General features: G+C 38.5%; 2 long non-coding RNA genes across 10 annotated transcripts in view; both read right to left on the bottom strand.

Moving 5' to 3' along the window:
* LOC110393160 overlaps positions 1–26,549 on the bottom strand; it is a 267,894-nt gene that overhangs the window by 233,004 nt on the left and 8,341 nt on the right. The gene's annotated exons all lie outside the window — the stretch shown is intronic.
* On the bottom strand, positions 23,503–25,227 carry LOC110393162. The gene is made up of 2 exons (XR_002434861.1): positions 25,125–25,227; positions 23,503–24,318 (listed from the first exon to the last, which is right to left on the bottom strand). It is a non-coding gene; the product is annotated as an uncharacterized LOC110393162 (long non-coding RNA).

Genomic DNA, 26,549 nt, shown 5'->3' with positions numbered 1-26,549 from the left:
CCATACTGTGGCCATTCATTCCCACTATCTCCACTGCATCAGTAGTATCATTTGTGTGAAGAATCAAACCAAAAACCTGAGTAAGCTGAAAAGCACATCATTTCTGGTTTCTGCAGGTTACGAAATTCATCTGGCAACAAGCTACCTCAGTTTCACCCAGGAAGCACAAATAGCAGAGCTGGCACAAGGGAGAGGCAAGAATACACAAAACAACTAGATGACAGTGGGAGTGCTCTTTTCAGCAGACACATTAAATTAACCATATAAAACAGATCAAGGAGCTATGGCACTAATCTGCTAAATTAATCAGTGCAACACTCACTTAGGGATGTAGTGGATTCTCTATTAATAGAAGACTAAGTGAAGACTAGGTCTCCAAAACCACGTGCCTAGCTTCTCTCAAAGATACAGACTCACTGAAGAAATACTGGAGTGAAAACCTACAGATTCCTTTATACAAGAGAGCAATGGGATTCTAATGGCCCCTTCCAACTTTAACATCTAAATAATTTATGTGAGAATACCTTTGGCCTTCCTCCAATACACTAGCTTATTAGAAATTTATCAAACCCCTAACAAATGATTTACATTTCTTACAAAAGAATTTGCACCTTTTATCCATTGTTCTAATCCTTTCCATGAATACCTTAAGGCCAGCCATTAGCTCTCTGCCTTTACTGGCAGCCCATCTTCTTCCTTTCACAGATGGAAAGAAAAAGAAAAAAAAAAAAAAGGAAGAGTATCTACAATCATAACATTGCTCTTACTGTTTCTTGTGCATACAAGATCCTAGCTGAAGCTGAATGTCCAGGCTTTTCTGCTTTGGAAAACGTTGAATGTTTCACTAAATCAAGAGACTCCCTCAATGCATGATGTATGGGGTCTACATAAACACTGATAGGCCTTGCACACTTGCACACCCATTGTGAAGGTGAAAGCAAGTGTGTGGGCTGCCTTATTCTAGAATCATTGAATATTTTCAGTCAAAAAAGTTGTTTAAAAGGGTCTTAGAGACTCTAAGGGTTTTTATATTGGACTTCACAATTCTTCCTGTACTTAGTCTTAATAAAATTCCATACCATTCTATTATGATGAGTTGATTAAAAAGGCAAGAGTTACTGACATCTTGCCCTTGAGGAGGAGGAAAAATAATCAAGAACAACAAATAGGTCTTCTGCAGCTTTTCACTGCCTCCTACTGGCCTTGAAATCAACGTTTTTGCAAGCATATGGTCTCAGCATCTGCCATTATTTTACTCAGTTTGCCACCAAGACAGTCTCTCACAGATGAGCCTATAGAGAACAATTCACACGGTGGGCTTCCAGCTCACATGCTCAGCAGTGTGAAATATGCAACAAGTTGTGGTGCTATTGATCTCACCTCCTAGGCATACAGCTGGATGATCAAACAGGTCTTTGATCCCGCCACTTTTGGCACACCAGATTTAGAAGCAAGATAAAGGCAGCAGAGCCGCTGTACAGCTCAAGATTCATTATGGAACTGCTGTGCCTTCTGCTCTGTTGCAGCCTCCTGGCTTGGCTTCCCTTGGCAGCCATGTCCTTCACTCAACAGGTGACTTGAACTGCCATCGAATAAGGAACTAGCACAACAGTGGCTTTAAGAGCAGTCTGCTCTTACCTGGACTAATTAACTTGAGCAAAACTCATTATTAATGCAGCTTGATTGCTTGCAATGCTCAAGCTCTCTTTTCTGAAGTTAGGTCAGACCTCTCTGTACAACACTGCATTATCCTAGGGTGACACATGACAAAAATCTAGAGAAAACAGATTTTTAGCACTCTTTCATATACACATCTCCCCCATACACACAACTCATTTCAGCAGGTGGCCTATAGACACTGCCGCTGCAGAAGAAGATTCAGGTCCTACATTCCAAAGAATTGACAGCCATTTAGCACACATCACTATAGTGTTGGTCCTAAATGTTTCATTGCAAAAGTTGTAAATTCTGCTAGAAATCTGGCTATTAGTTAGTTGACTTCTCAAAAGCACCAAATTAGGCTGTTGAAAGAGCAGAAAGTTATCCTCAAACCATATAAGCCTATAAGAAAAGGAGAAAATAAATAAAATGTTAATATATACATATATTGATTGGCTTTGCCACCTGTGCCCAAACCTTAAGGAGTTCAGCAGGAACCCTTTGTAGTTCCTCACAAAGCATATTCAGAACTGCAAGTACCAACTTAAAAGTTCACAATGCCAATGCACGACATTTGAAGGCTGTTTTGAAGTTCTTCAGCTCATTTAATTTTTGACTCTGCAGCCATGAATTTGACACTCAAGACACCTCTGAAAATTCTCAAGGAGTCTGACAGGGAGAAGATACCCGTTACTCTATCAGGTGTCTTAAGATGTGGTGTGGTCCCATGAAGAAATCTGTGAAAACAACATGTAGGTTCTTGTCCATCATTCAACTTTTTACTAGAAGTCAGTCCTCCAACCAACTATTTTCTGTTTCATGTATACAAGCATCTTCCAGGTGATACAAGAAATAGAAGTCCAGTCTTCCAGTTTCTGAAAGTCTGCAAGAGGAGAACAGGCCTGATATTTCTCTTTGTAAGATATAACACCTAACTCAGATCCTTTCAGGAGTCCTACTTACCAGAAACACTATCTTCCACAGCTCAGAGTTCTACCACTCCTCTACCTATGTTGGTGAACAAGGATTTCAGTGAATAGTATCACAGTTCTGATTTCTGCACAGAAAATTGTAAGAGTTTTGTCTGTCGGGCCATTTTTCTTGGCTTGAATATCTCCTTGTTTCCCAGATTCTGCTTTCTCAAGTTGCACTACAAACAATAAGTTTTTTTGGTTTGGGGTTTTTTTGTTTGTTTCCATTTTTTGTCTTGTTGTGTTGTTTTTTTTTTTTTTAATGGAGAAACAAGCCCTAGAGAAATACCAACAGATACGGAAAATACCTCTTACTAAGGCAAAGTTGTTGCCTTAAGTACATTTTGAAATACATAGACTTCACTCTATTACCACTCATGAATTAGCTGCCTATGAAACAAAATACACTGTATTCTTATTTCCCAAGCTGCCTCATCTGAGACTGGTGTGGAAAAAAAAAAAGGTACGCAAATATTTCACATATACACATATATTTCAATATGCAAGTCTGTGCATTACATGTTTAGTTCTAGGGGTTCAAATTTACTCCAATTTTAAAACATAAGACAGGCTAACTGTTCTTCGTGTATATAGTACTCCCAATATGTCAGTCATATTACTTCAAAACACTGAAGATGACACATTCCTTTTATTCAGGAAGATTGTGCGGAGATGCATAAATAGCAAACATACCAAAACATACTGAAGTCTTAGAGTACTCACACATGAATGCAAAAATGATTGACTGGAATTCCTGTAGAGAAGAAGATGCTTCAAAAGCTGTGCTTACAAAAAACAGTCTTGACTGTATTTGCAGGGCTGCTAGTATTTGTTGGTATTTAATGATGTTCAATCAGCATGCAGCACTCATCACCAGTTTATGGCCTCAAGTTGTGCCAGGGGAGATTCAGGTTGGAAGTTAGGAAAAATTTTTTCTCCTAAAGAGTGGAAAAATGCGCTGAAACAGGCTGCCCGGGGAGGTGGTGGAGTCATCACCCCTGGAAGTGTTCAAGAAATATCTAGATGTTGTACTGAGGGACATGGTTTAGTGGGGTTATATTGGTGGTAGGTGGACAGTTGGACTGGATGATCTTGGAGGTCTTTTCCAACCTTGGTGATTCTATGATTTTATTTTTTAAGCTCTGATATTGCGAATGGATAATTTGTTCTCAAACTACTGAGCTGAGTTGCATTCTGCCCTAATTATGCTTTCTCCTCTAAGGAATCATAGAATGGCTTGGGTTGAAAAGGACCTCAAAGATCATCAAGTCTCAACCCCCCTGCCAAGTGCAGGGTCGCCAACCACTAGACCAGGCTGCCCAGAGCCACGTCCAGCCTGGCCTTGAATGCCTCCAGGGACGGGGCATCCACAACCTCCCTGGGCAACCTGTTCCAGTGCGTCACCACCCTCTGTGTGAAAAACTTCCTCCTAATATCTAACCTAAATCTCCCCTGTCTCAGCTTAAAACCATTCCCCCTTGTCGTATTGCTATCCACCTCACAAACAATCGATCCCCCTAGAATCAATACAACCCTTTAAATGTTATCTTTTATCAAATATGATTTACCATAAGGCAAATCTTATCATTTACAAAAGGGCAAGTGGAACTCAAACATACCTTTGAGTTCTGTAGCAAGTGCTTTTTCCTTTCAAGAGCATCTTGGCAAACAGGGCAGATGGAGAGAACAAAAGCTGTTGCGCTTCAACCAGGGCATATATCCTTCCAATGAAAGTTACTTAAACTTGGTAGATTCTATTTCAGGATCAGAAATTACATACACTTGTGCCTATTTCTAGATTAGTGTTCCTCTGCTCATGCAAGCCAGGAGTCTGAGGTATATGTCTGCTAGTTCCAAGTGTACAGAAGCTTAATACCTTGCATGTTTAAAAAAAAAACAACACATCTAAACATTTTGGAAAAAGAACTCTCAAAACATCAGAAAAAAAGCCGAGATTTTGACATAAGAGGCTAATTCAATCAGGCATGCTTTGCAGAAGATACCATACAATCTATTTGCAGCACCTCTGTAGGTATCTAGCTTCAGGACATGATCTCCTCCCTGTCTTGGGAAAGGCAAAGATTTAGAACTAAAAATAGAAGCATGCTCTAGAAGAAAGGGTTATATAGGAGATATTTTTCACCTTGATTCAGGGTTTTACCCAGAAGAGAAAGATCAGTCCCTCGCTTCTTATTTATCACAATCTTGCAGGAACAAGATCCCCTATGGAATGTGGGTATACTCTCTCTAAACACAGAGGAAATAGTCCAGAGAATTTCCTTCATCTCAGTATCTTTCGCTGTCTGGAAGTCAAGCACCTAATCTAAACTAGACATCTAGGCTGCCTCTACAGAAAGAGAAGCATCTCCAGACAGTGATTCATCTCACCCTAAATTTAATATTTTAGGTAGGAGGAGGGGGACATGCAGGTACCTGGAGAGTACAATGACTAGCGACCAGAAAAGGGGCTGTCCTGCTGAGCATTCACAAACTTTTAAGTATTTGAAAATGGAAGAATTGCTACATCCTCAAGGGGTTCTACATCACAGTTCAAGACATTTACATCCAAACAAGCTTAAAATTAGGTAGCTGAGGGGCTGCCAACAACAGTTCTACTGCAACAGAACACCACATACTGGCACTATAGAACCAGCCCCTAAGAGTTCGTATTGTCAGGCCACAATGAGCTCTAGCAGTAGCGAGATTGCTTTTTATTTTTTGAGGTGGTTTAGGATTGCTGTCTTGGTCACCATTGTCACTGCCACATCTAACAAGCTTACCAGAAAATTGCAAAATCTTGTTTATAGAGCTCCATAAAGCAGCAGAGCATCGTGGTTATTCAGTTGTCTGGCCTTCCCTTTGCAGAGGAATACGAATACAATGGACCATTTCCATCTGATAAACAGTTTCTGATCTATGGGCTGATCTTCAAAGGCATTAGGAACTCACAGCAGTTCTCAGGTATCTTCCAACCATTCATTTGCAAGGGATCCTGTTTAAAGTGTGCTCTTTGGGTAGGTTCATTTTTCCACATCACATTCAGTAACATAGAGTCTGAACTGGTAGTTTTCCTCCAGTCAACTGATTTCAGATAACAAACAGGAATTTTATTTTCTATCACAGACAGCAGTTACAGGAACTCTTTTTGTCTCCTTCATTCAGCACATTCAGCAAAAGTGAGATTATTTCCACGCATCACCTTCCCAACCAGAAACTCCATTACTAAACTGCTACTAAGGTCTGTAATTAACAAATCCCTGTATCTGCTGAGGGACTGGTTTCAGAAACTATCACAAAAAGAAACAAACAGATAGAGCATTCTTAAGGAAATTTAAATAAATCCGTAAGCATCAGTTAAACTTGACCTTTCAGAAGAAATAATATATGAAGCTTTACACCATGTGTCATACTTCAAAGTTGGTAGATCTCAATAAGCAATCAAAAGGTGTAGCCAAACTGAAGCTTTTATTTTCACCAGCAGAAGAATACTTATTATGCAGTGCAGAATTAGTCTTTTACAGATTTTATAGCTGCTCGATAGCTCTGCCTCTGCAAAACAATAGAAATATTAAGAATCCCCATGATAAAAGAACTTGATGCAGTAAAGACTCTGATGTCCCTCAAGCGGGAGGACACTGAGTGAGACATCAGCAGCAATCAGCTCATAGTGAAAAATTTGTCATCCAGCATTATGAAGGCGATGCTTCATGAGCACAACATTCTGCTTAAAGAAAATATGGAAAAAGCAGCCAAAAAAAATTTTAAACATGTTGATAATGTTTGAGATGTCTTTGAAGATCAAAGGCAAAAGTCAGCTGGACCAGTTGTGCAGTACATTCAGTACAGGCTTCAAAAATCAGAAAGCCAGAAGTTGCACCACTAGAAGTTAAAGTTGATTTATTCAGCAGCACTGGGCTGGGAGGGGCACAACAGCTTCTCAGTATTTCACAATGTGATCTCTTCTTTATTCACCCAGCCTAATTATATACTGACACTATGAAATTACATTATGAGGGCAGTAACTTCTCCAAATAATTGTCACCCGAAGACATTCTGCAACGCTTTGTGAGGTTTTCCAATACAGGCTATTTGAAGATGGGAAGCAGAGTTTCATGTCAGAACAATTGGTTCATATGCAATGGTTTATTTCATCCTTGAGTTATAAAAGCAGCTGTAACACCTGTTGGTCCAAGAAATCTCACATGTGTTTCATTTATCTTTTGGATCAGCCTCTGGAAACCTGGCCCTGACACTAAATTGAGATTATGAAAATTGGCCAGAGTTAACAGTGTTTGTGTTTGGCTTGGTTGGAGTTAAAAGAATGTTTTCTTTGTGTAAGAAACTAGATGAAAGTTGCATTTTAGTTCTCAAACATGTGTGTCTTGTCTTGCAGCTTAACCCTTGAGCAGAACTAATCCAGACTCATTACATGGCTGGGAACTTTGGAAATGAATTACAAGACCAGGTCGTATGATGCTCAAATAGCAAAAGAACATGAGGTTGGATGGGTTCCAGCATCTGACAAAACACGGGACTGAAGAATAGATGCAGGTAGCCATCGAGGTCCCAAAGACTAGAATTAATACAGAAATTAAATGATTTAACTAAGAAGTTTCAAGCTTTAAAATTTAGAGAGAATCTGAGCCAAATATCTTAAGGCTTACCCATAATCAGACATTCTGATCGTTAGTATGAATGGAGAAATGAACACTGAGTGAGGACATTGAAACCTCAGCTGTTCCTCTGAAGACTTTTCTTTTTTTAAAATATCACCCCTTAACATCGGCTCAAAGAGTCATAGGGAATGGAGCTATATCTGGCTGGTGGCTGGTCACCACATTTGTCCCACACTTTTATCAGTGGACCGGATGAAGGAGTACAGTGCATCCTAAATGAATTTAGGGTTTAGAATTGCTGACAGTACTAAACTGGAAGGTACTGCTGACTCCCTGGAGGAACAAGGGGCCTTGCAGAGGGATCCAGATAGACTGGAGACCTGTGCCATCAGCAATGGTGTACAGTTCAACAAAGGAAAATGCCAGGTGCTACACCTGGGATGGAGCAATGCCAAATACAGGCACAGACTGGGAGAAGAGTGTCTGGAGCGCAGATCACCAGGGAGGAACCTGGGGATACAGGTGAAAACACAAGCCAGCAGTGTGCCCAGCAGCCAAAGGGCAAGTCACATTTTGGGGAGCATTACACACAGCACAGTCAGCTGGACAAAAGAGGTGATTCTCCTGCTGTATCTAGCAATGGTGAAACCTCACTTTCAATATTGTGCACAGTTCTGGGCTCCACATTATAAGAAGGGTGTTAAAGTTCTTGTAAGCTTTCAGAGGAGGCACCAAAGCTGCTAACAGGGCTGGTAGGCATGGTCTGTGAGGAGAGGCTGGGGACACTTGGGCCATCCGGTCTGGAGAGGAGGAGGCCCAGAGGTGACCTCATCACTCTCTGAGGAGGAGGAGCAGAGAGAGGTGGTTGATGATTTGTGCCTGTCAGTGTTCAAAGGGCATTGGGACAATGCCCTCGTTACTGTGCTTTAACTTTTGGTCAGCCCTGAGGTGGTCAGGCAGTTGCACTTGATCTTTGTCAGTCCTTTCCAACAGAACTGTCTTATTGAAATACATAGAGCAAGAATGTCAAGAGTAGAAGAGTCAACCACTCAATCTATCAAATCCTGTGCAATTTTTTCATGAATAACATCTAATATGCCTTGGTGGGCCTGGTTACACACAGAGGCACTTGTTCTAACGCTTCTATCCCATGATAGATATGCTTTCAATGGACAAGAGAAATACAAGTCCTGTATTTATACTTTTTTCTCCTTCATATATAATAGCATCTCAGAAGATAACATTTCAAGCAGGAGTAAATCATGTTTTGCATACAAAACAAGCACAACCATTTAAAAACAAGCAAGCAGTTACCTTATTTTCAGTGCTTGTTATCTATTCAGTTATAGACTGCTCCAAAAGAACACTGCACAGATGAACACTTAACCTTGCTGACAAAGACAACAAGTTATATATAAACTATAAATGAAGTCTGCATAGACATGTGCACACATGCACTTCTAGCAAACCTGGACATTCTTAGACTAATACCTCCAGATCCTAATTATCGCCTTAAATGCTAAAGTAAGGCGAGCATATTAAGTTCTTACTCAAGTTGATATTCTCATTTCGCCCTCACAGGAACATCCTTTAAATAAAATCTTTTCATCACATTCTTTACAGCATACCTGTACAACCCTGCTTGGTTTCCACGACACAAAGTGATGCTTCAGCAATACCCTGGGGATGATGTGAGAATACATTGGCACAGGTACTTGAAAGAAAATGAAAAACAAAGTGGGGTAAGCACACTTTGTTTTCTTGAATAGAAATATTAGCTCAGCATTAGATCTTTTGGCAGTGTTGACTAATTGTGGTTTGTTCATTTGTGCAGATCAGCTGAGAAAGTCCGTAGTAGGCACTACATTTTGAAACTGCTTAACACCAAACATCAACTGAGATTATTTCGGTTTGTTGTTTGATCCCGTGGGATCTCATGCAGACTAGCAACTTCAAATGAAAGTTCACTTCCGCTGAACAATTCTTGCAAAAGCTTGTGCTTAAACACAATTGTACAAAATGGTAAAAATGAAGTTGCAAAGGGAATGAGCTGAAAAGAAAATTCTACCCACCTTTGTTTGCTAGCTTTTTTTTTTTTTTTGCAAAAGATTAAAGTGATTGCACAGATAACAGAGAGAATTATCAAACCTACAGAATAAAGTTCTATATACACACATCTTTTTGAAGGTAACTTACTGATAGTTATTCCAGCCATTGCCTTCTCTTTGATTTATTTCCTGGTTTAATTACTGAAAATAGAAAACTTCTGAGTATCCTGAACTTTGGGAATCACACCAAAATGCAGCTGCTTTATGGTCAGTTTTCCATTCCTATCATCTCTCTGAGCATCTGTGCACAATGTTAGTGATTATGAGTTGTACCATTCATTCCCCAGCAGGAAAAGCAGTGCCAGAAATTCTGGTTTGTGTTTTGCTTGACAGAAAATAGAAGCCCCATGGAAAAACAAAGGGGAAGGAAAGTGGAAGGAAAAAGAAAGAAAGTATCTGATTCTGTGACACTGTTTGTCCTTGTCCAAAAAAAATTTTCAAGATCAATCCAGTGGAAAAAAAAAGTCCTGTACACCCCCAACTTGACTGAACAGGAAGATCTAGCTTTGGTCTGTGTTTTGGCATAACTAAAACAAGCTCACAGACAATATTTCTGGCTAATTTTATTTTTCCCCTCAGTCTTTAAAATTCTCAAACAAAGTAGAAATAAAATAAAGTGTGTTTTTGCATCATACCAAGTTTTAGAAAGATTGGAAGACTTATTTTTAAATTTTGCTCAGAGAATTTCAAACAAAGAAAACATATTTGGACTACAGTGCCTAGGGTAATGAAACTACCTAGCAACAGATAATGGAAAAATATCTTTTTTTTAATCAAAGAAAGGCAGCAACTGTGTAACCATTACATATATCCCTTTCCATATTAGTTTTAAAGATATTTCTGTAAAAATTCTGTAATTTCTTATATTTTGTCAGTGCCTACGTTTTAAAAAGATTTTGTTTAAAGAAACATTTTAGAGAATATATTGTCATCTGTGAATCTACAAGTGCCCTCTACTGCCTTCCTAAATGAGGTAAGATCCTTACAGTGATAGGTGTAGCATACTGAGATAGAGTTTTTTTCCTTTATTTCAGGTAAAAGAATTTCTAACAGAAACTAAAGCTCCCTGTATATTGCTCTCTGATGAAATATCTCTACCAGTGAACATCAACGTTGTGTTGATTTTTTTAATGCTTTGATTCAAACACATGGCATCAATGGGACAAGAGATTTCAGACCTGCACACCTCATATAGCTAGCCTATCTTCATAGGGTCTTATAGGTAAAAGATTCTATTCACTGGAGTCCACCTCTTTTGCTCTAGAGGAAAGTAAAACTGCCAGTGTAAGGCCAGTGTGGCTAGCCAGCAAATCCCATGAGGTTCATAGAGAACTGTGGCATCCTCAAGCTGCTCTGACTCATACTCCAATTCCAAGGAACTTTCACATAGATTCAAATCAGAAGAACTGAAATGTCATGATAAAGACACAATTGACTTCTGGCCTCCTCACAGAAAAAGCCTGCCCATTCTAAAGAAACAAATACTTCCGTGTTGAGCCTTTTTAATTATCTGATTTTCCTCAGTACTCTTTTAAATTATTTTTACATGGTACCCACCAGGAAGGCTGCATTGGAATTTATCTTTCTTTAGGGAAGAGAGATCTTGGGGCCCTGGAAGCATCCCTCTAGTTCGCTCTCACTGAAACTGAGCTCTTTACTGATAGAACAGAGCTGGACTATGGGAGTTAATAAGCAGTTGGCCAGATGGTGCCTGTCCAAAGGTGTTGGCTTTGTAGACAACTGGAACTTCATTTTGGGAATAAATCAGTGATACAGAAGAGCCTGCCTGCATTTCAATCAGGCACAAGCAGACAGACTATTAATGGAGATAATTATCTTTGCTTTTTCTTTTTTCCCCTCCCTTCCTCTCCACCTAGAACTGTAGATGCAGACCCAGGGAGAGAGAAAGGAAAGATCCCCAGGGCTAAAGAGAGCATTCTTCCGAACACCACAAGCAGAAAACAGAAAGCTAAGTACTACTTATTCAGATGCTATCAGCACATACACCCCCGCTGCTGATTTAATACCTATGTAATTAAGAAATCACATTCAACAATAAAAGCATTTGATAGCATAACTTAAGCTATGTCTTCATGCTGTCTTTATTGGTCCTGCATTCATGACACCATTCCTGTGGCATTCTGACCACTAAAATAATGCACTGCAAATGCCAATTGTGCAGCCTTGGGCCATAGCAGCAGCTCTGTTACTTACTGTCTCAACTAACTTCATGTTCCAATATGAAGAACATTTCAGTGGAGCTCATGCATGAAGGAGGGGGCTCTGCTGAGCAAACCCAAACATACAAAGTCAACATCAGAGAAATATCCACGTGGCTACAGAAGAACATTTATTTCTGCCAACAGAATATTAAGAGAATATGATGAGATTGAAGATTTTTCCTCAAGAAAAAAAAATAGTAACAAGGCATCTGTTTTCCACTTCCACCACAGACCTCACACTACCACAAACAAGACACTTCTGTAGCACCCTCTCTACTTCTCTAAAAGGCCTAATGCAGGTTTTCTTAGTGCAGCATCTCCAAGTAGCAGTCTTAAGTGATCCTCAAAAGAAACAGTAACTGGAACTTCCAAGAAACTCAAGGGTGATTTGCCAATGTAGAGCCAAAACAAGGACTTGCATGGATTGTCTTTAACCATTCCATGAAGCAATCTGGAACCATTTTTTTTCCTCTAGAAAATTCCCTCTGCCTGCAAATACATACCTTCTATAAAAAGCTCCCTTTTAAGCAACGCTAGGATCTTTTCCAGCTACCCCACAGACACCACTCCAAAAAAAGGTGTTTGCACTTGGAGAGATGAGTGAGTTTCTTCAGAGCTGCAGCCATCCAATTCCACTAAGCCCCTTCCCTCCATCCCACAGCACAACCTTGTAAGCCTCTTATACTTTTATTGTGATTCAGTAGATAGATCAATGAAATAGTCCGAGTGTAGTATATTTTCTCCTCTCAAGTAGCAGGAGGTGATTAACTATTGTTTATTATCTGAAGGGACTACTAGAGTGTCAGGCTTCAGAGCAAGAGAAGGTTCATTTGAAAACAGCCTGCTCTGAGAACACAAGCTGATGGAGGAATGCAATGGGTCTGATGCATTCCAAATGCACATTGTTCCCCACAGTATAGTGTATTTAAGTTCCTACATGCAGAGCCTAACTGCAGCATGCACATCTTTCCAGGAGAAGAAAAATAAAAGCACTCTCTATCCAAGTAACTTGGCAAGCAACTTCATTCCACAGAGTCAGTGCAAGGAGTGGGCTCCAGATTATTTATAAATCCTAATATGAATAGGTTTTTCAGAATCTTCACTGAGGAGTGCAAACTGAAAGCTGCTCTGTAGTCCCTACATCTATACTACTTAAAAAGCAACTGTCTCATCTAAGAAACTAGTGACACTTTTCAGTTCAAGCTGTATTCACTTGAGTTTCACAGCTAAGACTGATACTAGGTAAACAAATTATCAACACTGCACTATGGACAAAATTGCTATCACCTAGAATAGAGTTAGGGAACTTCCTTACATTTTATGCAGAAAAATATTTTCTGCAATGTCTATAATCTTCCATGCATGTGACCTATGAATAGTACCATTCTTGAGAAGCACAAAACCAGAAAACTCACTTGCACAATTTTTTATTTCATGCCCTGACACTTCTCTCATCCTATTATCCCCTTTTCCCATCTGTGTAATGCCAATCAAAGTATAAAAATTCAAATGCAAATAGATCCTTAGAGTCCACATAACAGAAGTTTTGCATGACTGCATTAATTTCTAAGTTACAAATCTGTGATTTGTCTTCTTCCTTCCCAACACTAACAAATGGACATGTCATATGTTCATTAATGCTATTCATTCCATTTCAAAATCCCACAGATTTATCTGCTGTCTTTCTGCCTACTGTTATATTCCTACTACGACCCATGGTGTGTTCTTCAAATAACAAAATTTAAGTACATATATCACAAATAAAAGTATTAGATAAGAGACCCTGCAACAAGACCTGTGTTCCTTATTACATGTAGTTTACTTTTCCTAACAGAACTTGAGTAACATCCTCATTTAAATAACAGTTCAAATGCAGACTATCAGACTTGCCTTTTCATGCAGTTAAGGTAATGCCTTCATCCTCTTTACTCACTGTGCCAAACCATACATGCAGATAGCATAGCAACAGTATTTACCCACTCAGCTTTGAGTGATCCCGTGATCTCCAAAATCTCAATCACATAATCATTCCAATGGGAAGAGACCACAGGAAGCCTCTAGTCCAATCACCTACTCAAAGAAGGGTTAGCTAGAATCAGACCAGCTTATTCAAGTATTCTTCCAGTCGAGACTTACAAACTTTCAGGGATAGAGACTGAACATCCTCTCAGGCAACCTGTCCCATTTCCTGACTGTTTCTCACAGAGAAATGATTACTGCTGATTACTCCCAACTCCTTTCCCAGTCTGCAAGAGATACGCTCCAAGAGGACTCCTTCCACCTTTGTAGCCTGTTCCTGCTTTCCCCTAGTTTTGCACTGGAACTCCATCGTATTCTTCTCGCTTACGGTCTCCTGATGCAGCTGCTTGCTTTCCCAAGTATGGGCTGCTCCCACATTTGGAAGAGATTATCCTTTCAAAACCTGCCAGCCTTCATGAGCTCTTTTACCATTTAGAGCTCCAGTGTGATCCCACACACCAGTTCCCTGAATAAGTCTAAGTCTGCTCACCTGAAGCCCAGGCTCTGTTACTCTGCTTGTTCCCCCTCCCTCCTCCCCAAGGATCTTGAACTCCTCTATCTCTTGGAGTCATTGTAATGGCCACTACATCCAAGGCTGCTGTTAATTATTACACTCCCAGCTGCCTCTGCCTCCTCTTTGAACAGCAGATGCAATTAAGCACTACACCAATCTCACACCTTCAACATCTGTATCAGTAAGTCAATCCTGATACTGTATCATTCTTTCAGCAGATTTCAGAGGTTCAGTTCACCCCTTAGAAGTGCAGCCTGTAAATCAGAAGCTTCCTCAAACTGCCTGAAGATTTTGTCTGCTTTCTCCTCACCATCAGATAAGCTGTAAAAAACTTCCATCATGATGTCCCTCTTCCCTTACTGGCCTATCCCCTTACCATGACCTGCAAGCTCTCAATGTGCCTGTCATCTGTCCCACAGAGGAACTCCACAACTGCAAATCTTTCCCTCACTTGTAGGACTACTCCCTCAATCCTCACCTTCCCTTCCTATCTGTCCTGAAGAGCTCACAGCTGTCAGCTCCTATGCTTCAGTAACACATGCCCAATTTATTCCAACAGCACTGTAGTTGCCTTTCATGTGCAGAGTTCTGGTTCCTCCTTTCATTCTGCATCCTGTGCTCCTGATTCCTGGCATTTCTCTTAGATCTGTAGGCAATCAATTAAACCACAGAGGTACTTTCCTTAATACAGTGGTAAAAAAAAAACAAAAAACACATGATGTGTATGAGGATCTCAAAGAATGAGATTAGTTACTCATTTTACTCAAAAGACAAAACATTTGCAGCTTCCAAGAGCATGCACAAATTTCACTTGATGAGTGACAATAAGATAAGCAATGTAAGATTCCCTGTTATGAACAAGTTTAGCATTTGCTGGTCAAATCCCATGCTTCATACACATATTTAAGAAAAAAGTCCCCATCTTGCAGCAAGTTATAAACTGTCTGCAGACAAAATAAGGATTGTCACATCTCAACAGCTCCATTCTCTTCAAAATATTTTCTGGATAAACACCTGTGTAATCACTTTGTCTAATGAATTTCCCCATGCAAAACAGACTGAAGGAGAGCAAACTGCTGATGGAAGCAGGGGACGAATCCCATAGCTCACTACACTGTGAGTATTTAGCACTGAAAGTGCAGCCAGAGCAGATATCTCACACGGCCACTTCCACCACTAACTGTGATCAAAAGCACATAGGAGGAAATGATTTAAAATGTGTCATTTTAGACCAGAATACAGATCTTGTAATTTTATACAAAATCCAGTCACATTATAGACCAGAACTAATTTCCAAAAGTCTTAGAATTAAACTTAACAGAACAGTATTTTTACTGCCTTTACTTCAACAATATTCACTACGCTACTTCCCACTGATATTAAGGTGTTCCTTATGCCTTCTAACTAGTCACTGTGATAATGGTCAGTGAAGACAAGGTCTCATTACAGGTTCCTTCATCAGACTATGGAACTGTTAAACTCAGCTAGATAAATAATACAATTTTAGTAGACTACTTTGATGCAGATTATCCAAAGAATAGATGACATTTTTAGTGCAAAATGATTGCATGCAGTTGAGCCCTTACACATTTACCCTTACGGTTATTTAGTAGACAATATTTACTAAGATAGAATATAAAACTCTTGAAGTGATGCTATTTGTGCAACCAAAAGTTACTTAGGTCTAAGGTGTATGAAATTGTCTGAGTAAGCCAATACAGTGGTCCAAGAGGTCAAAAATCTGGTCTGAAACCAGAGGCCACGTAAAACAATCATCAGCATGGCTTTTTGCAGCTAGAGTACAGCCTAGAAGCATTCTGCTTATCTGTTGTTATATCAGCTTCAACCTGTACAGGAATATCAATTACTTCACAAGGATAGCCCTCACTTCGCTGCTTCAAAATCGAGGAGTGATAGCAGCATATGTTGATTTTCTTATCTTTCTCACAAAAATAGTCCCAATTTAACATAAACACTAACCTTGCATCTCAGAGAAAAGGGCATTTATTTACCAGAATATTTTGAAGGTATGAAATTCAATTTAATAAGAGGAATATTAAATAACAAAGCTTTAGAAAAATATATGTAATTAGATGGCAACATAGTCATTAAATAGATATTTCTATTGAATCTTTGCAAGACTATGCTCGTCACTAAATTAGATGTTGTCCCATGGTATGCATTATAAATTAGGTGGTTCATTTCAGGAGGTTTATAACCAGTGACTGGAATTATAATCAACAATATAAATTAGCATCTTCTAATATTTCCAGTGTTTTGGAAACTGTTTTGATCTCATGCTAGTTTCATGCAACAGTGACTTCCCATCTTCCACAGACTCCTGATCTATGCTGCTGTAGGTTAGAACAGACCCTGTGATTCCATATGAGACATTATGGGGCTGAAATATGTTTTTTAAGGTACAAACTAATATCAAAATATTTGCATGCTATAAGACTTAAAGTATTTTTTTTGTACTGGCCACCATTATTATCAAATTGCTATTCTTCCACTTCGCTACACTGTGTGTCACCTGTGTGTCTATATGTACCTGCAATATACACAGCAATCCTGTCTCCTATACACTTTCTAGGAAAAAAGTGTGAAAAGTACAGCAAAATCATTTATACTCCAAGAAACTTGAAATGTTTATACTACTACCAGTGGTGATATTGCCTGGGCTACTGAAATATCATATTGAAACAGAGCAAGAAAAAGGCATATTGGTTCTCTTTCTCTTTTTACAATACACATTAACCTAGAGTCAGAGCTTCTACCCAGTAGTACCAAGAAATCACAAGAAGAGATTATCATAATCTTACACAAATTCTTTGCCTTTTTCTGAGTTGAAAGCTAGAGTGTAAAAAAACACCACAAGACTGAAATCCATAGCAATGTCAGAACACGAAGAGCAAGAATGACTCAGTATGAAGACACAATGGCAGAGCTAACATAGTTACAATTACTATAAAGGAAGAGATCAACAAGACAGAAGTAGAGGGTGATAAGCCATAAACCAACTCAGAAAACAAAAAACATTTCACGCTGAAGAGACAAGAAGAAATGAACATTTCTGCTTTTAAAGAAGGCTGTGCAGCAAAGTCCTGGCCATTCTGCAATAGGATATATATAAAAATGCTTAAACTTCATGCTTAAACATAGAAGATCACTCAGAAAAGTACAGAAGCTGTTAAGCCATAAGCCAAGTAGAATACTCTCTCCTTCAACTCAAAGATTTAGGGAGAAGGGGAAAAGAAATACTGACTTGGTAGCTAGCCATTATTCAAGTGAACAGTAATACAAAGCAATAAGATGCCCTGGCCTTAAAAAGAAGACTTTACTGCACAATCATTGACATTCAGCAGAAGGAAAAAATCTTGACACTGTAGGGTCGTAAATAAATTGCTAAGACATCAGCTAAAGTGAAAGCCTTTTTGAAGGATACGAAAAAGGCCGAAGGCTATAGTCTGGGCACATCAAAATAAAGATAAAAGAAAAATGAGTTTCCTAGAATATGGACCTATGAATAAGTGAAGCAAAGGCTATGGAGGCATAAACTGGAAACTTTCACATGACTCACAGATTTGGACAGGGATGCCAAAGCATTTATAGGAATAAAAGGAGATTTAATTCTTCACCGTCCAATATACTTTGACAACTTTGATGTCTTGTTTGCTTTCTCCTTGAAACCTCCTACCTCCAATTGGTATTACTTACCTTAACCCACACTGATATCAGTCAGCTGGGTTCTCAGAGCAATTTAAGCTTTCCAGTATAACTTCACTGGCTAGTCATGCTCAAAAGAACACTATACTCCTCCATGCTTATCAGCTGTTCCCTATGCACAAGTACAACTCTTTATGTATCACATTCGTAGCCACTTCTACTGCCCTGCACCTCAACAGATTTCCAGAAAGCAATGCCATGAGTGAGCAATCCAGATTACCAGGGGAATAAAGTGCCACACTCCTCCCTTCAGCAGATAGCGACTTCTCTACAGCATCTAGAGATGAAACTAAGACGGTGTTAATAGGAAATATGGATAAAGATGGCTGGATCACCAATGCATGCCACAAAACCTGTATTTTTGAAGTTTTATTAGTTGCCCTTTAAAATAGGAATGAACAGAATAGTCTCTATAAGCACCTGAAACATTAAAAAAAGCAGCAGATTTTATAAGTTGTGGAAGTCGTAAAAATGAAGACATGCATCCATCTTGGGTGCATTACACAGCACATAGGCTTGCACAAAAAGAGCTACAAGATCAAGTTTGTCTCAAAATGTATATCTAAAGCAAGGTGTTGGTTTCAGTAATCATCAGGTCCTATAAACAGGATTTTATTTCTGCTACTTGGAACTGAAAATACAAGGCACTTTAAGACTTATAACCAACAGAACAGAACACAGAAAAGACGGCTGGCACTTTAGCTGAGTAAAGGTATCTAATATGCAACCTCATACATTAGCAAAGGAGCCCAAGTCAACCTATATAGTAGAACAGCATTCAGAAGCCTTCCCCTAAGCAAAACTGTAGATAGTGAACTACTTTTGACTGTACAAGACATTACCTTCCTTACATTTTCCTCTAAAAAAAGTATAAACTTCTTTCCTCCTAAAATTTGTTTGGACTCTTGGACAGGTTAAGAATACTCAACTCCCAGATGCAGACATTCTTTTCAACTATTAAAAGCAACACAGTAATGTTGCCCAAGTTATGTTTTCAAGCCTGCCTGTCAGCCTATGCTTCACCTTTCAGGTATGTCTGTATTCCCAGAATTAGAAGGTTTCTGATTTTAAGAATCCATGCTATGGATCCAGAGTTAATCAGTGGGCATAAAGCAAAATTACAGTTTTTAAAAATCAAAGCCTAAACACTAATTCTTCTCTCACTAGAATCAAGGGAAGAAAAAAAAGTAAAAAAAAACCCTTAACTGATTTCACTGCATTGCTGCCAGACTACTTCTTTCATTCTGTTATCTGCTTCCCTTATCCAGAACTCTGCCAATCACATTTGATAGCATCTCGACAAAGTTGTAAGGCCGCAGAGATTTTCTTGCTGATTTTCAGAAAGACATCTGCAATGAACACAGACAATCTGCTATTCTTGGATTCAGCCAACTGAGCTCTCTGACATTACTGAAGTATTGTATTGCTACCACAAGAGGCAAGGCTAGGCCCAGAAGACACTTTTGGATTCTATCAGACCTAACAGTTTTTTTTTTTTAAATGCTTTCAGAAATATTGTTATAGCTTCATATTTTATCTATCATAATCTGAATTTGGAATAAATTGAATTAACAGAATGTCTACAAAATTACTACGCACTAAATACCACACTGACAATTACTCTTCCCTAGCAAGTATGTTCTAGAAATATTTAGTATTGCACAGGACGATACACATTTCAAATCAGTTACAAGAGACATATTCCTAAAGCTTTCCAGCTAAAATAAACATTTGCTATACATGGCTTTTTAAGTCTGTATATAGATTGCAAAAATAGGCAGTGTTTCATGCATCAAATACTGCCAAACTTAAAGGAATAATTTTTAGAAACAATAAGGGAAAACTTAAGAGTTACAATGCTGGAAGAGCCATGAGTCCTCATCAAAAAAGCAACAGATGAGGCTGTGCTATATTACTAAAAAGTAAATTCAAGTTTTGTAAACCAATATTCAATGAAGTTTATTCCTTATCTCCTCTTTTTCATTTGATTAAATGCTAGAATATCTAAAATTCTGTATCTTTAAAATGCCCATTATTCTGTTGTAGTACTGAGAATCCCATTTGTCCATAAAGGTGAAAACTTCATAGTTTCTGCACAACTACTGCTCAGAATAAAACTTCTTCTAGGGTGAAAAAAGCAGAATATATCCCAGGAAGGAACATAAATTAAAATAAAACTCATTTAAAGAGACAGAGAAGGGAATCACAAAGACACTTAAAACACTGGTTTGTCCTTCACTATGTTTGGTGAACTGAGTTGCAGAGGTTTTAATGAGGATTAATGACCAGCTGGGGTTAATGGTCCTCAGCTACACCTCAGATCATTAACTCCTCCCTGCCAGTTATTAGTCCCCAGGAAATACCCTGTACCTCTCTCTTTATTGCTTAATCATAAGTAGCAAAAGATGATCAGCCAGTCAAGATCCTGGCACAGTGTGAGTGATCATGTTCCTGCTTCCTCACACAGCATGTCTCATGCTACAGAACAAACTATTTAGACATTACAGCATTGAGGTTGCAAAAAGAGAAAGGAACATGTAAACGAGGAAAACATTTTGTCTAGTGATTGGATTTCGTATCTCTTCCTATATTACATGCTTGTAGCCCATATACTTAATGGAATTATACAAGTCTGCTTGCGTACCCACTGCTATTAAACTCCTAGAGGCCTTTTCCTTCACTGTTCTAGAGCACATAACACAGCTAGCACCCTTATTACTTCTTCTGAAAGTACCATGCAGATGTTACAGTGCACAACTGTACAAATACAAGCACCATGCGTAAACCTTGCAAACCATCCCTAAGTATCAGAGGCTCATGGAATCATAGGATCCTATGGCTGGACCCACGTGCTTTCCATTAGCAAAAGCAGAGCTCAAAGGAGAGTCAGTTCACCCCTAGCCTTTCATTTTCCCAGCCCAGGGAAGCAGCTGGTGCTGGTCTAGTCCTAAGCCTGTATATTAGTAGAGAATAATCAAAGAGTCTGTGCACAGAGTTAATGCAAGAGTAAGAACAAAACCTTTATGTTCAATTTCATTGCAGAGGAAGATAGCAAGGGAAATTGGTTTGGCTGAAGAAAGGAAGCAGCATTTGTATGATACAGAGCCTCACAGACAAAAATAATTTCATCTTTATCCAGCATCTCCACTCTGAATTCAGAATTTCTAAGAACACAACTACTGATCAGGATATACCTAACTGCCAGTACCTGCTGCACTCATCCGCTCTGCAAGATGGCATTCAAATATACTAATAGGCAATCTGAAGATAGTCTATTCCAAGTAGATCTGCACTGTGCATTAACTCTATGTTCCCTTGCAGTGCCATTTTGTATCAATCCCACAGAAGCAGCAAGAAGAGATTACTTTTCTGTTTCATCCTTTCTGGTGTATTTGGATTGCCCTCATGAAGCTTCTGTGGCACTGATACTCTTAAAATGGATCAATAAATGATGTCCTCATGTCTTTGTGAATACTCTTATTGATAAGAAAAACCCTAACTTCCATCCCCAGAACAATCCCATTCATTTCAATAGGGACATCAGTGCAAATACATTCTTGAAAACATCATATTCTTTAGTGGATAGAGTCTCATTCTCCAGAGACTACAAGAGGTTGATTACTATTATTCCCTTCAAGGGGAATAAAATCACATTAGACTTCAGTCCAAAATATAGACCCTTTCAGGTCACATTTACCAATGATCCATGATGATATAAATTAAATCAATTATTTCTTTTATTCGTATACAAATTACAAGTTAAATGAATGTTCTGCTGCCCTACTTAAATGTATTTATCTATGAGCACACAACATTTTTTGAGCTTCTTCCTCTGACAAAATCATATTTTTCTTAGTTGCAGGCTGGATACATTTTGACCATTCAGCAGAATAACTCCCATTTAGAAATAAACAAGCGCTGGGTGCTGTCAAAATTAGCAGAAGAATCAAGAAGAGAGTTGTAAGAAGAGGCAGTATATTTGATTTCAAAACATCTTGTTTAGGTCCTTACAACACTTCAGCTGTAACATTTTCATTAACTTCAACAGGCTTTGGATCAAGACCTGAGTTGGAATGGAAGTTGACAATAATAGGAGTGTACTGGCTGATGCCAACAGGCTTTGAATTGGTCCATTCTTATGAAAGCTGTTCACAATGAATAAGTAATCCACACAGTGCTATATACACTGCCTCTATACTCAGAACAATTAGGCTCGCGTGGCTTATTGACTCACTGTTTTTACTATTTGACAGCCATTAGATGTTACAATTTTTAAAAATACATTTTTTAAACAAAGAAAATCACTTTTAAACTTGAAAAATCTTCAAATTTCCATGGGTCTTCAAAAAAAAAAATCATAGATCCTCTCTTTCTAGCATCTTTTTTACTCAACAACCAAGCAAATTCTGATTAAACATCTTTACATCAACCACTTACATTTTACAGGACTTTTTTCCCCTCTAACTATATACATCAGTCATTTAATAAATGTTGTTAACTATAGGTACATTTTAATACATCAGATTTAAGGTTTATTTAATGTCATATCTATATATAGTAGATAATTTCGTAGTTATTAAAGTTACTCATTTAATTCCTTTGCTTGGATGTAGGAGAGAACTATGGATAAGTGTTTCAGTTCACTTCAATACTGAAAGCATACACTGCAAACAGCCACAAGTGTACTTTTTAAGGATCACTTGTGAAATGTGATGAATGTGTAATGCCAGTTTCTGAATCCTTCTGTACCTACAAAATAGATTTGCAGAATATGAAGAGCTCCTATCCAGATACAGTCTGCCTCATAAAATGGGAACTTATATACCTACCCTACACCATTTATATCTACCTTAGCTTTTGCACTGTTTCCTGGAACATTCTTCCACTCAACTCATCATCAGAAGGGTCTTCTTCAGAAATCAGTGACCAGAATTTCTTGGCTTATATTATTTAATACTGGCTCACTATCCTTAAAGAATATAAATACATCTAGACATGGCTGTCTAGAAACTACATGATAAGCAAGTTTGTTTTCATGACATTATATTAATAATACTATTCACATTTCATCACGCAGATATCTATTAAACATGTAATAGATGATGATCACAAATCCACTGCATAGGGTCTTCCAGAAACTTCACAACAGTATTTTGGTCACTAGCATTCATAATTCACAAACCAGCCAACCTAGGATTTTGAGTTACGTCTGAGAGAGAACAACTTTTAGAATATTAAAAAAGACTCCTCTAGTATATATGGAAAGAGATAAACACAGGGACAAGTCAGTCCACTGAAGATCTTTGGGAAAAGGTCTGTATATTTGGGAATGGTTCCTAACTCCCAGTTTCAGGTACTGTCTTACTCCACATTCCAGCTCTGTACCAGCTTTAAAGGCATGCACCATCTTTTCTGCACAGTCTGCCCAGACAGCTACAAAAAGGAAACCCACCTTTCTCAGCCAGAGAAACACAAGTGTATGATTTATCCAAATTAGGGATTGAAATGGAGCAATCTTATGACTCAGGCACCAAAAACTTAAGAGGTCAGATAGATGTAGCCCTTCTCCTTAAAAGGACAACCCATAGATTACACATTTCTAAATTAGATCCCACAGGTAACTACATGCAACTAGTTGAGATGAATCTAGTCTTACTAAGCACATTATTAATACAGTTTATTAGTAGAAGAGATTAAGACATCTTCATCACTAATTGTCTGAAATACAAACCCTGACTTCAATATGGTCTAATGCTTTTCATTCTACAGATGATAGTGACATAACAGAACAAAAAGCAACAATAATATAAAGCATCACAACAAACAAGGTGTATTTTCAACTACAAAGCTTGCATGCATTTTTAACACTGCAAATATGGATCTATATTCAATTCTCTAGAACCCAGCTTGCATTTTGAACATAAATTTGCTCTGCCTTACTCATGGGGAGAAGGAAGAAATCTAATCAAATTCTGCGGAGTGTTTTCTCTGCTATAATTTAGTGGTAAAACTGGCAGGCTGCCTAACCACGTCAAAAAGGGATACATTTGAAATGCTGTAACTATAAAATAACAAGGAAGCTTTTAGCCACATTCATGTAGTTGAGACTAGGAAAATGTTTACTTGTAATGTGGTTACCATATGAAAAGATTAATCCAACAGGAAAATACATTATAAAGTTGTGAAATTGTCTTGCTTGATGTATAAATATTTTATGTAAATAAAAGAGGATTTGAGATTCATATAACATTTATATATTTTTAAAACTAAAGGCATAGCAACTGCCGCAAAGCATTTTTCAGTAATAGTCTCAGTCTGCTGTCTACACTAACGCCTTATTTGTTTATATTAGCTTTTCCCCTAATGAAGATGGCGCCGGTGGTTCTGTCCGGATAAGCTGCTGACAGGACCCCATCAGCTTCGATGGAAGGCATTGCTGAGAGAGAGCAGGCATTCCTTCAGCTCAGTGGCTCTGATTGCTGGCTATGGAGAAAGAAAATTGATGCCAATGGCTGGAAATAAAGAAAAGCGACTTTCTTCAGGACTATGACTGGAGAAGTTTGAGAAAATTGGGGTGACTGACATAGGAATGTTGTTTGAGCCTCTGAGCCCAGTTACCCAAGTTTTGTTTTTTTTTTTTTAACTGCCAATTGCTTCATGAAGTGTGTCACTAGAATATCAAAGTCCTTGAAGACTGAGAGCCCAAGTCTAAATTGCATGGCAGGGAAGAGGGTAAAAGGACCTAAATATAAAAGAAGAGTCAGACATCATTTTCAGTTCTGATCCAATGTAAGTAGAGCTTGATTTTTGTTGTTGTTATCTGAGACATTGAGACATCTGAGAAACAAAACAGAACAGTCCTGTAACGACTAATGGTCAACTAACTATACCAAGACTTTAAGATGTATACAACTGCTATCACAAATATTGTTTCTGCAATATAAGGATAGGACTACATTCATGGAAGAACCAATACTTACTACCAAATTTCAAAGTATTTTCAAGAGTTGTGGCAGACAGCAAACATCTGAGACAAGACTCAAGGCAAAGATTAACTGCCTCAGTTGCTCAAATTCACAAGTTCATAAGGAACAAAAATACGCTCATTACAGAATTTATAAAATAACACAGCCTCCTTGAATGACAGATAGCATTAAAACTCAAGGACAAAATAGCAAGCCTCTGGGTATCAGAGACTGTACGGCAAAAGAAGGCCATGACACTGTCTTCTAAGGAGATAGAGGCACTAAGGAGCAACAGCACATAACAAAGAAAGAAAATTGGCTCACCTCTTCTGCTGACTGGTAACAGCTTGACAGAAGCACCATCTCTACACAGAGAGATGCAGCTCCCTCAGCTGCTAACCCTTAAATGAGAGTGAGGAGGTGTGGATCCTGGCTCCCCCACTTCTGTCACTCAGGTTCATTGCTTGCACCTGAGCTCCCTGGGTTAGCCACCCTGGTGCTCAACTGTTGGTTCAGGCCATGACTTGGTAATTCCACTGCAGCAACCATGATGAGTTGCAGTATCTTTAATTATAATGAAAAGGTTTCCAATCAAAGGTGTGACACTGAAATCAAATCTTCCTGGATGGTAGCATAGCCAAGTTTACAAAGTGAAATTTTATGGATCATTCTGCCATTGCCCTAAAAATCTACAGGTGTTTGCAAGGAGAAGGTTTGGAAAAGGATAAAGCTATCACATACAGGGAAGTGGGTGATGCTAGCATATCCCCAAACTTAAATATGACCAAAGCTTGGACCTCCCTTCAAGTGCACAATCAGAAGAACTCTGTATCAGAGTCCCAAATATGTATTTTTTATCATAACATTACTTTTAAGCCAATGTTGAACTCCAATGGAATATGTCTGAAAAATCAGGCAATGGCCTGCCACATACAAGTCTATTCATCTGCAGTACGCAATAAGAAATGCAAGGGAATCAGCTGGGATACAGAAAAGTCACCCTGAAAAGAATTGTATCCAGCAAATGGTATCAAATAGAAAACTTCAAAATCTCTTAAAGATTCCTACAGAAATTTCACTGAAATACATGGTGTACACAAAATACGTTCTCATGGGGTGGAGCATAGCCCTTGAAGCAGCAAGATATCAGCATCAACACTTTCACATGTTATACATCATCTGAAGCAAGAAGGAGGGGAAACTAGCACCTAAACAAATAACCCAATTCCCATGTACAGATCTGCATCAGTCAAACCAAAGACTGTTCCGTTATTAATCATAGAGTAAAAGAGTTTAAAATGAAGTAGATTTCTTTCTTTTAAATACCAAATGCATTGAAGCAACAGTCATTTATTTTTATGTCATTATTTCTTTTGATACTATGCAAAATACCTCTGTTTCTAAATGCTGGTTTTCTAAAAACATAACCATTAGGATAGTTGTTACATATTTAATTTCATGCTCCACTCAGCATAAAGCAGTTGAGAGACTGCCAGCCAGAGCAAATTAAGTAACCAGTTAGATAATTTCCTGCTTAATTGAAAGCAGGTAGTTTTTAAAAGTAATAATTGATTTTGTTTCTAATGAGTGCGTAGCTATTTCTTTCTTTTTTTTTTTACTCCTGTTATTAAACAAGATTGCACTGAACTGTTGTACACAGTAATGACAGACACAGGAGGAAAAGAACTGGAGAATACTCTTCATCTAGTATTTTAGGTACCAGTTGCAATAAAAGAATAGGGAAACAGC

The sequence above is a fragment of the Numida meleagris genome, chromosome 2, assembly GCF_002078875.1.
Source record: "Numida meleagris isolate 19003 breed g44 Domestic line chromosome 2, NumMel1.0, whole genome shotgun sequence".
NCBI lineage: Eukaryota > Metazoa > Chordata > Aves > Galliformes > Numididae > Numida > Numida meleagris.
Note: the sequence above shows the minus strand (reverse complement) of the source record. Positions and strands in the feature narration are given on the sequence as shown.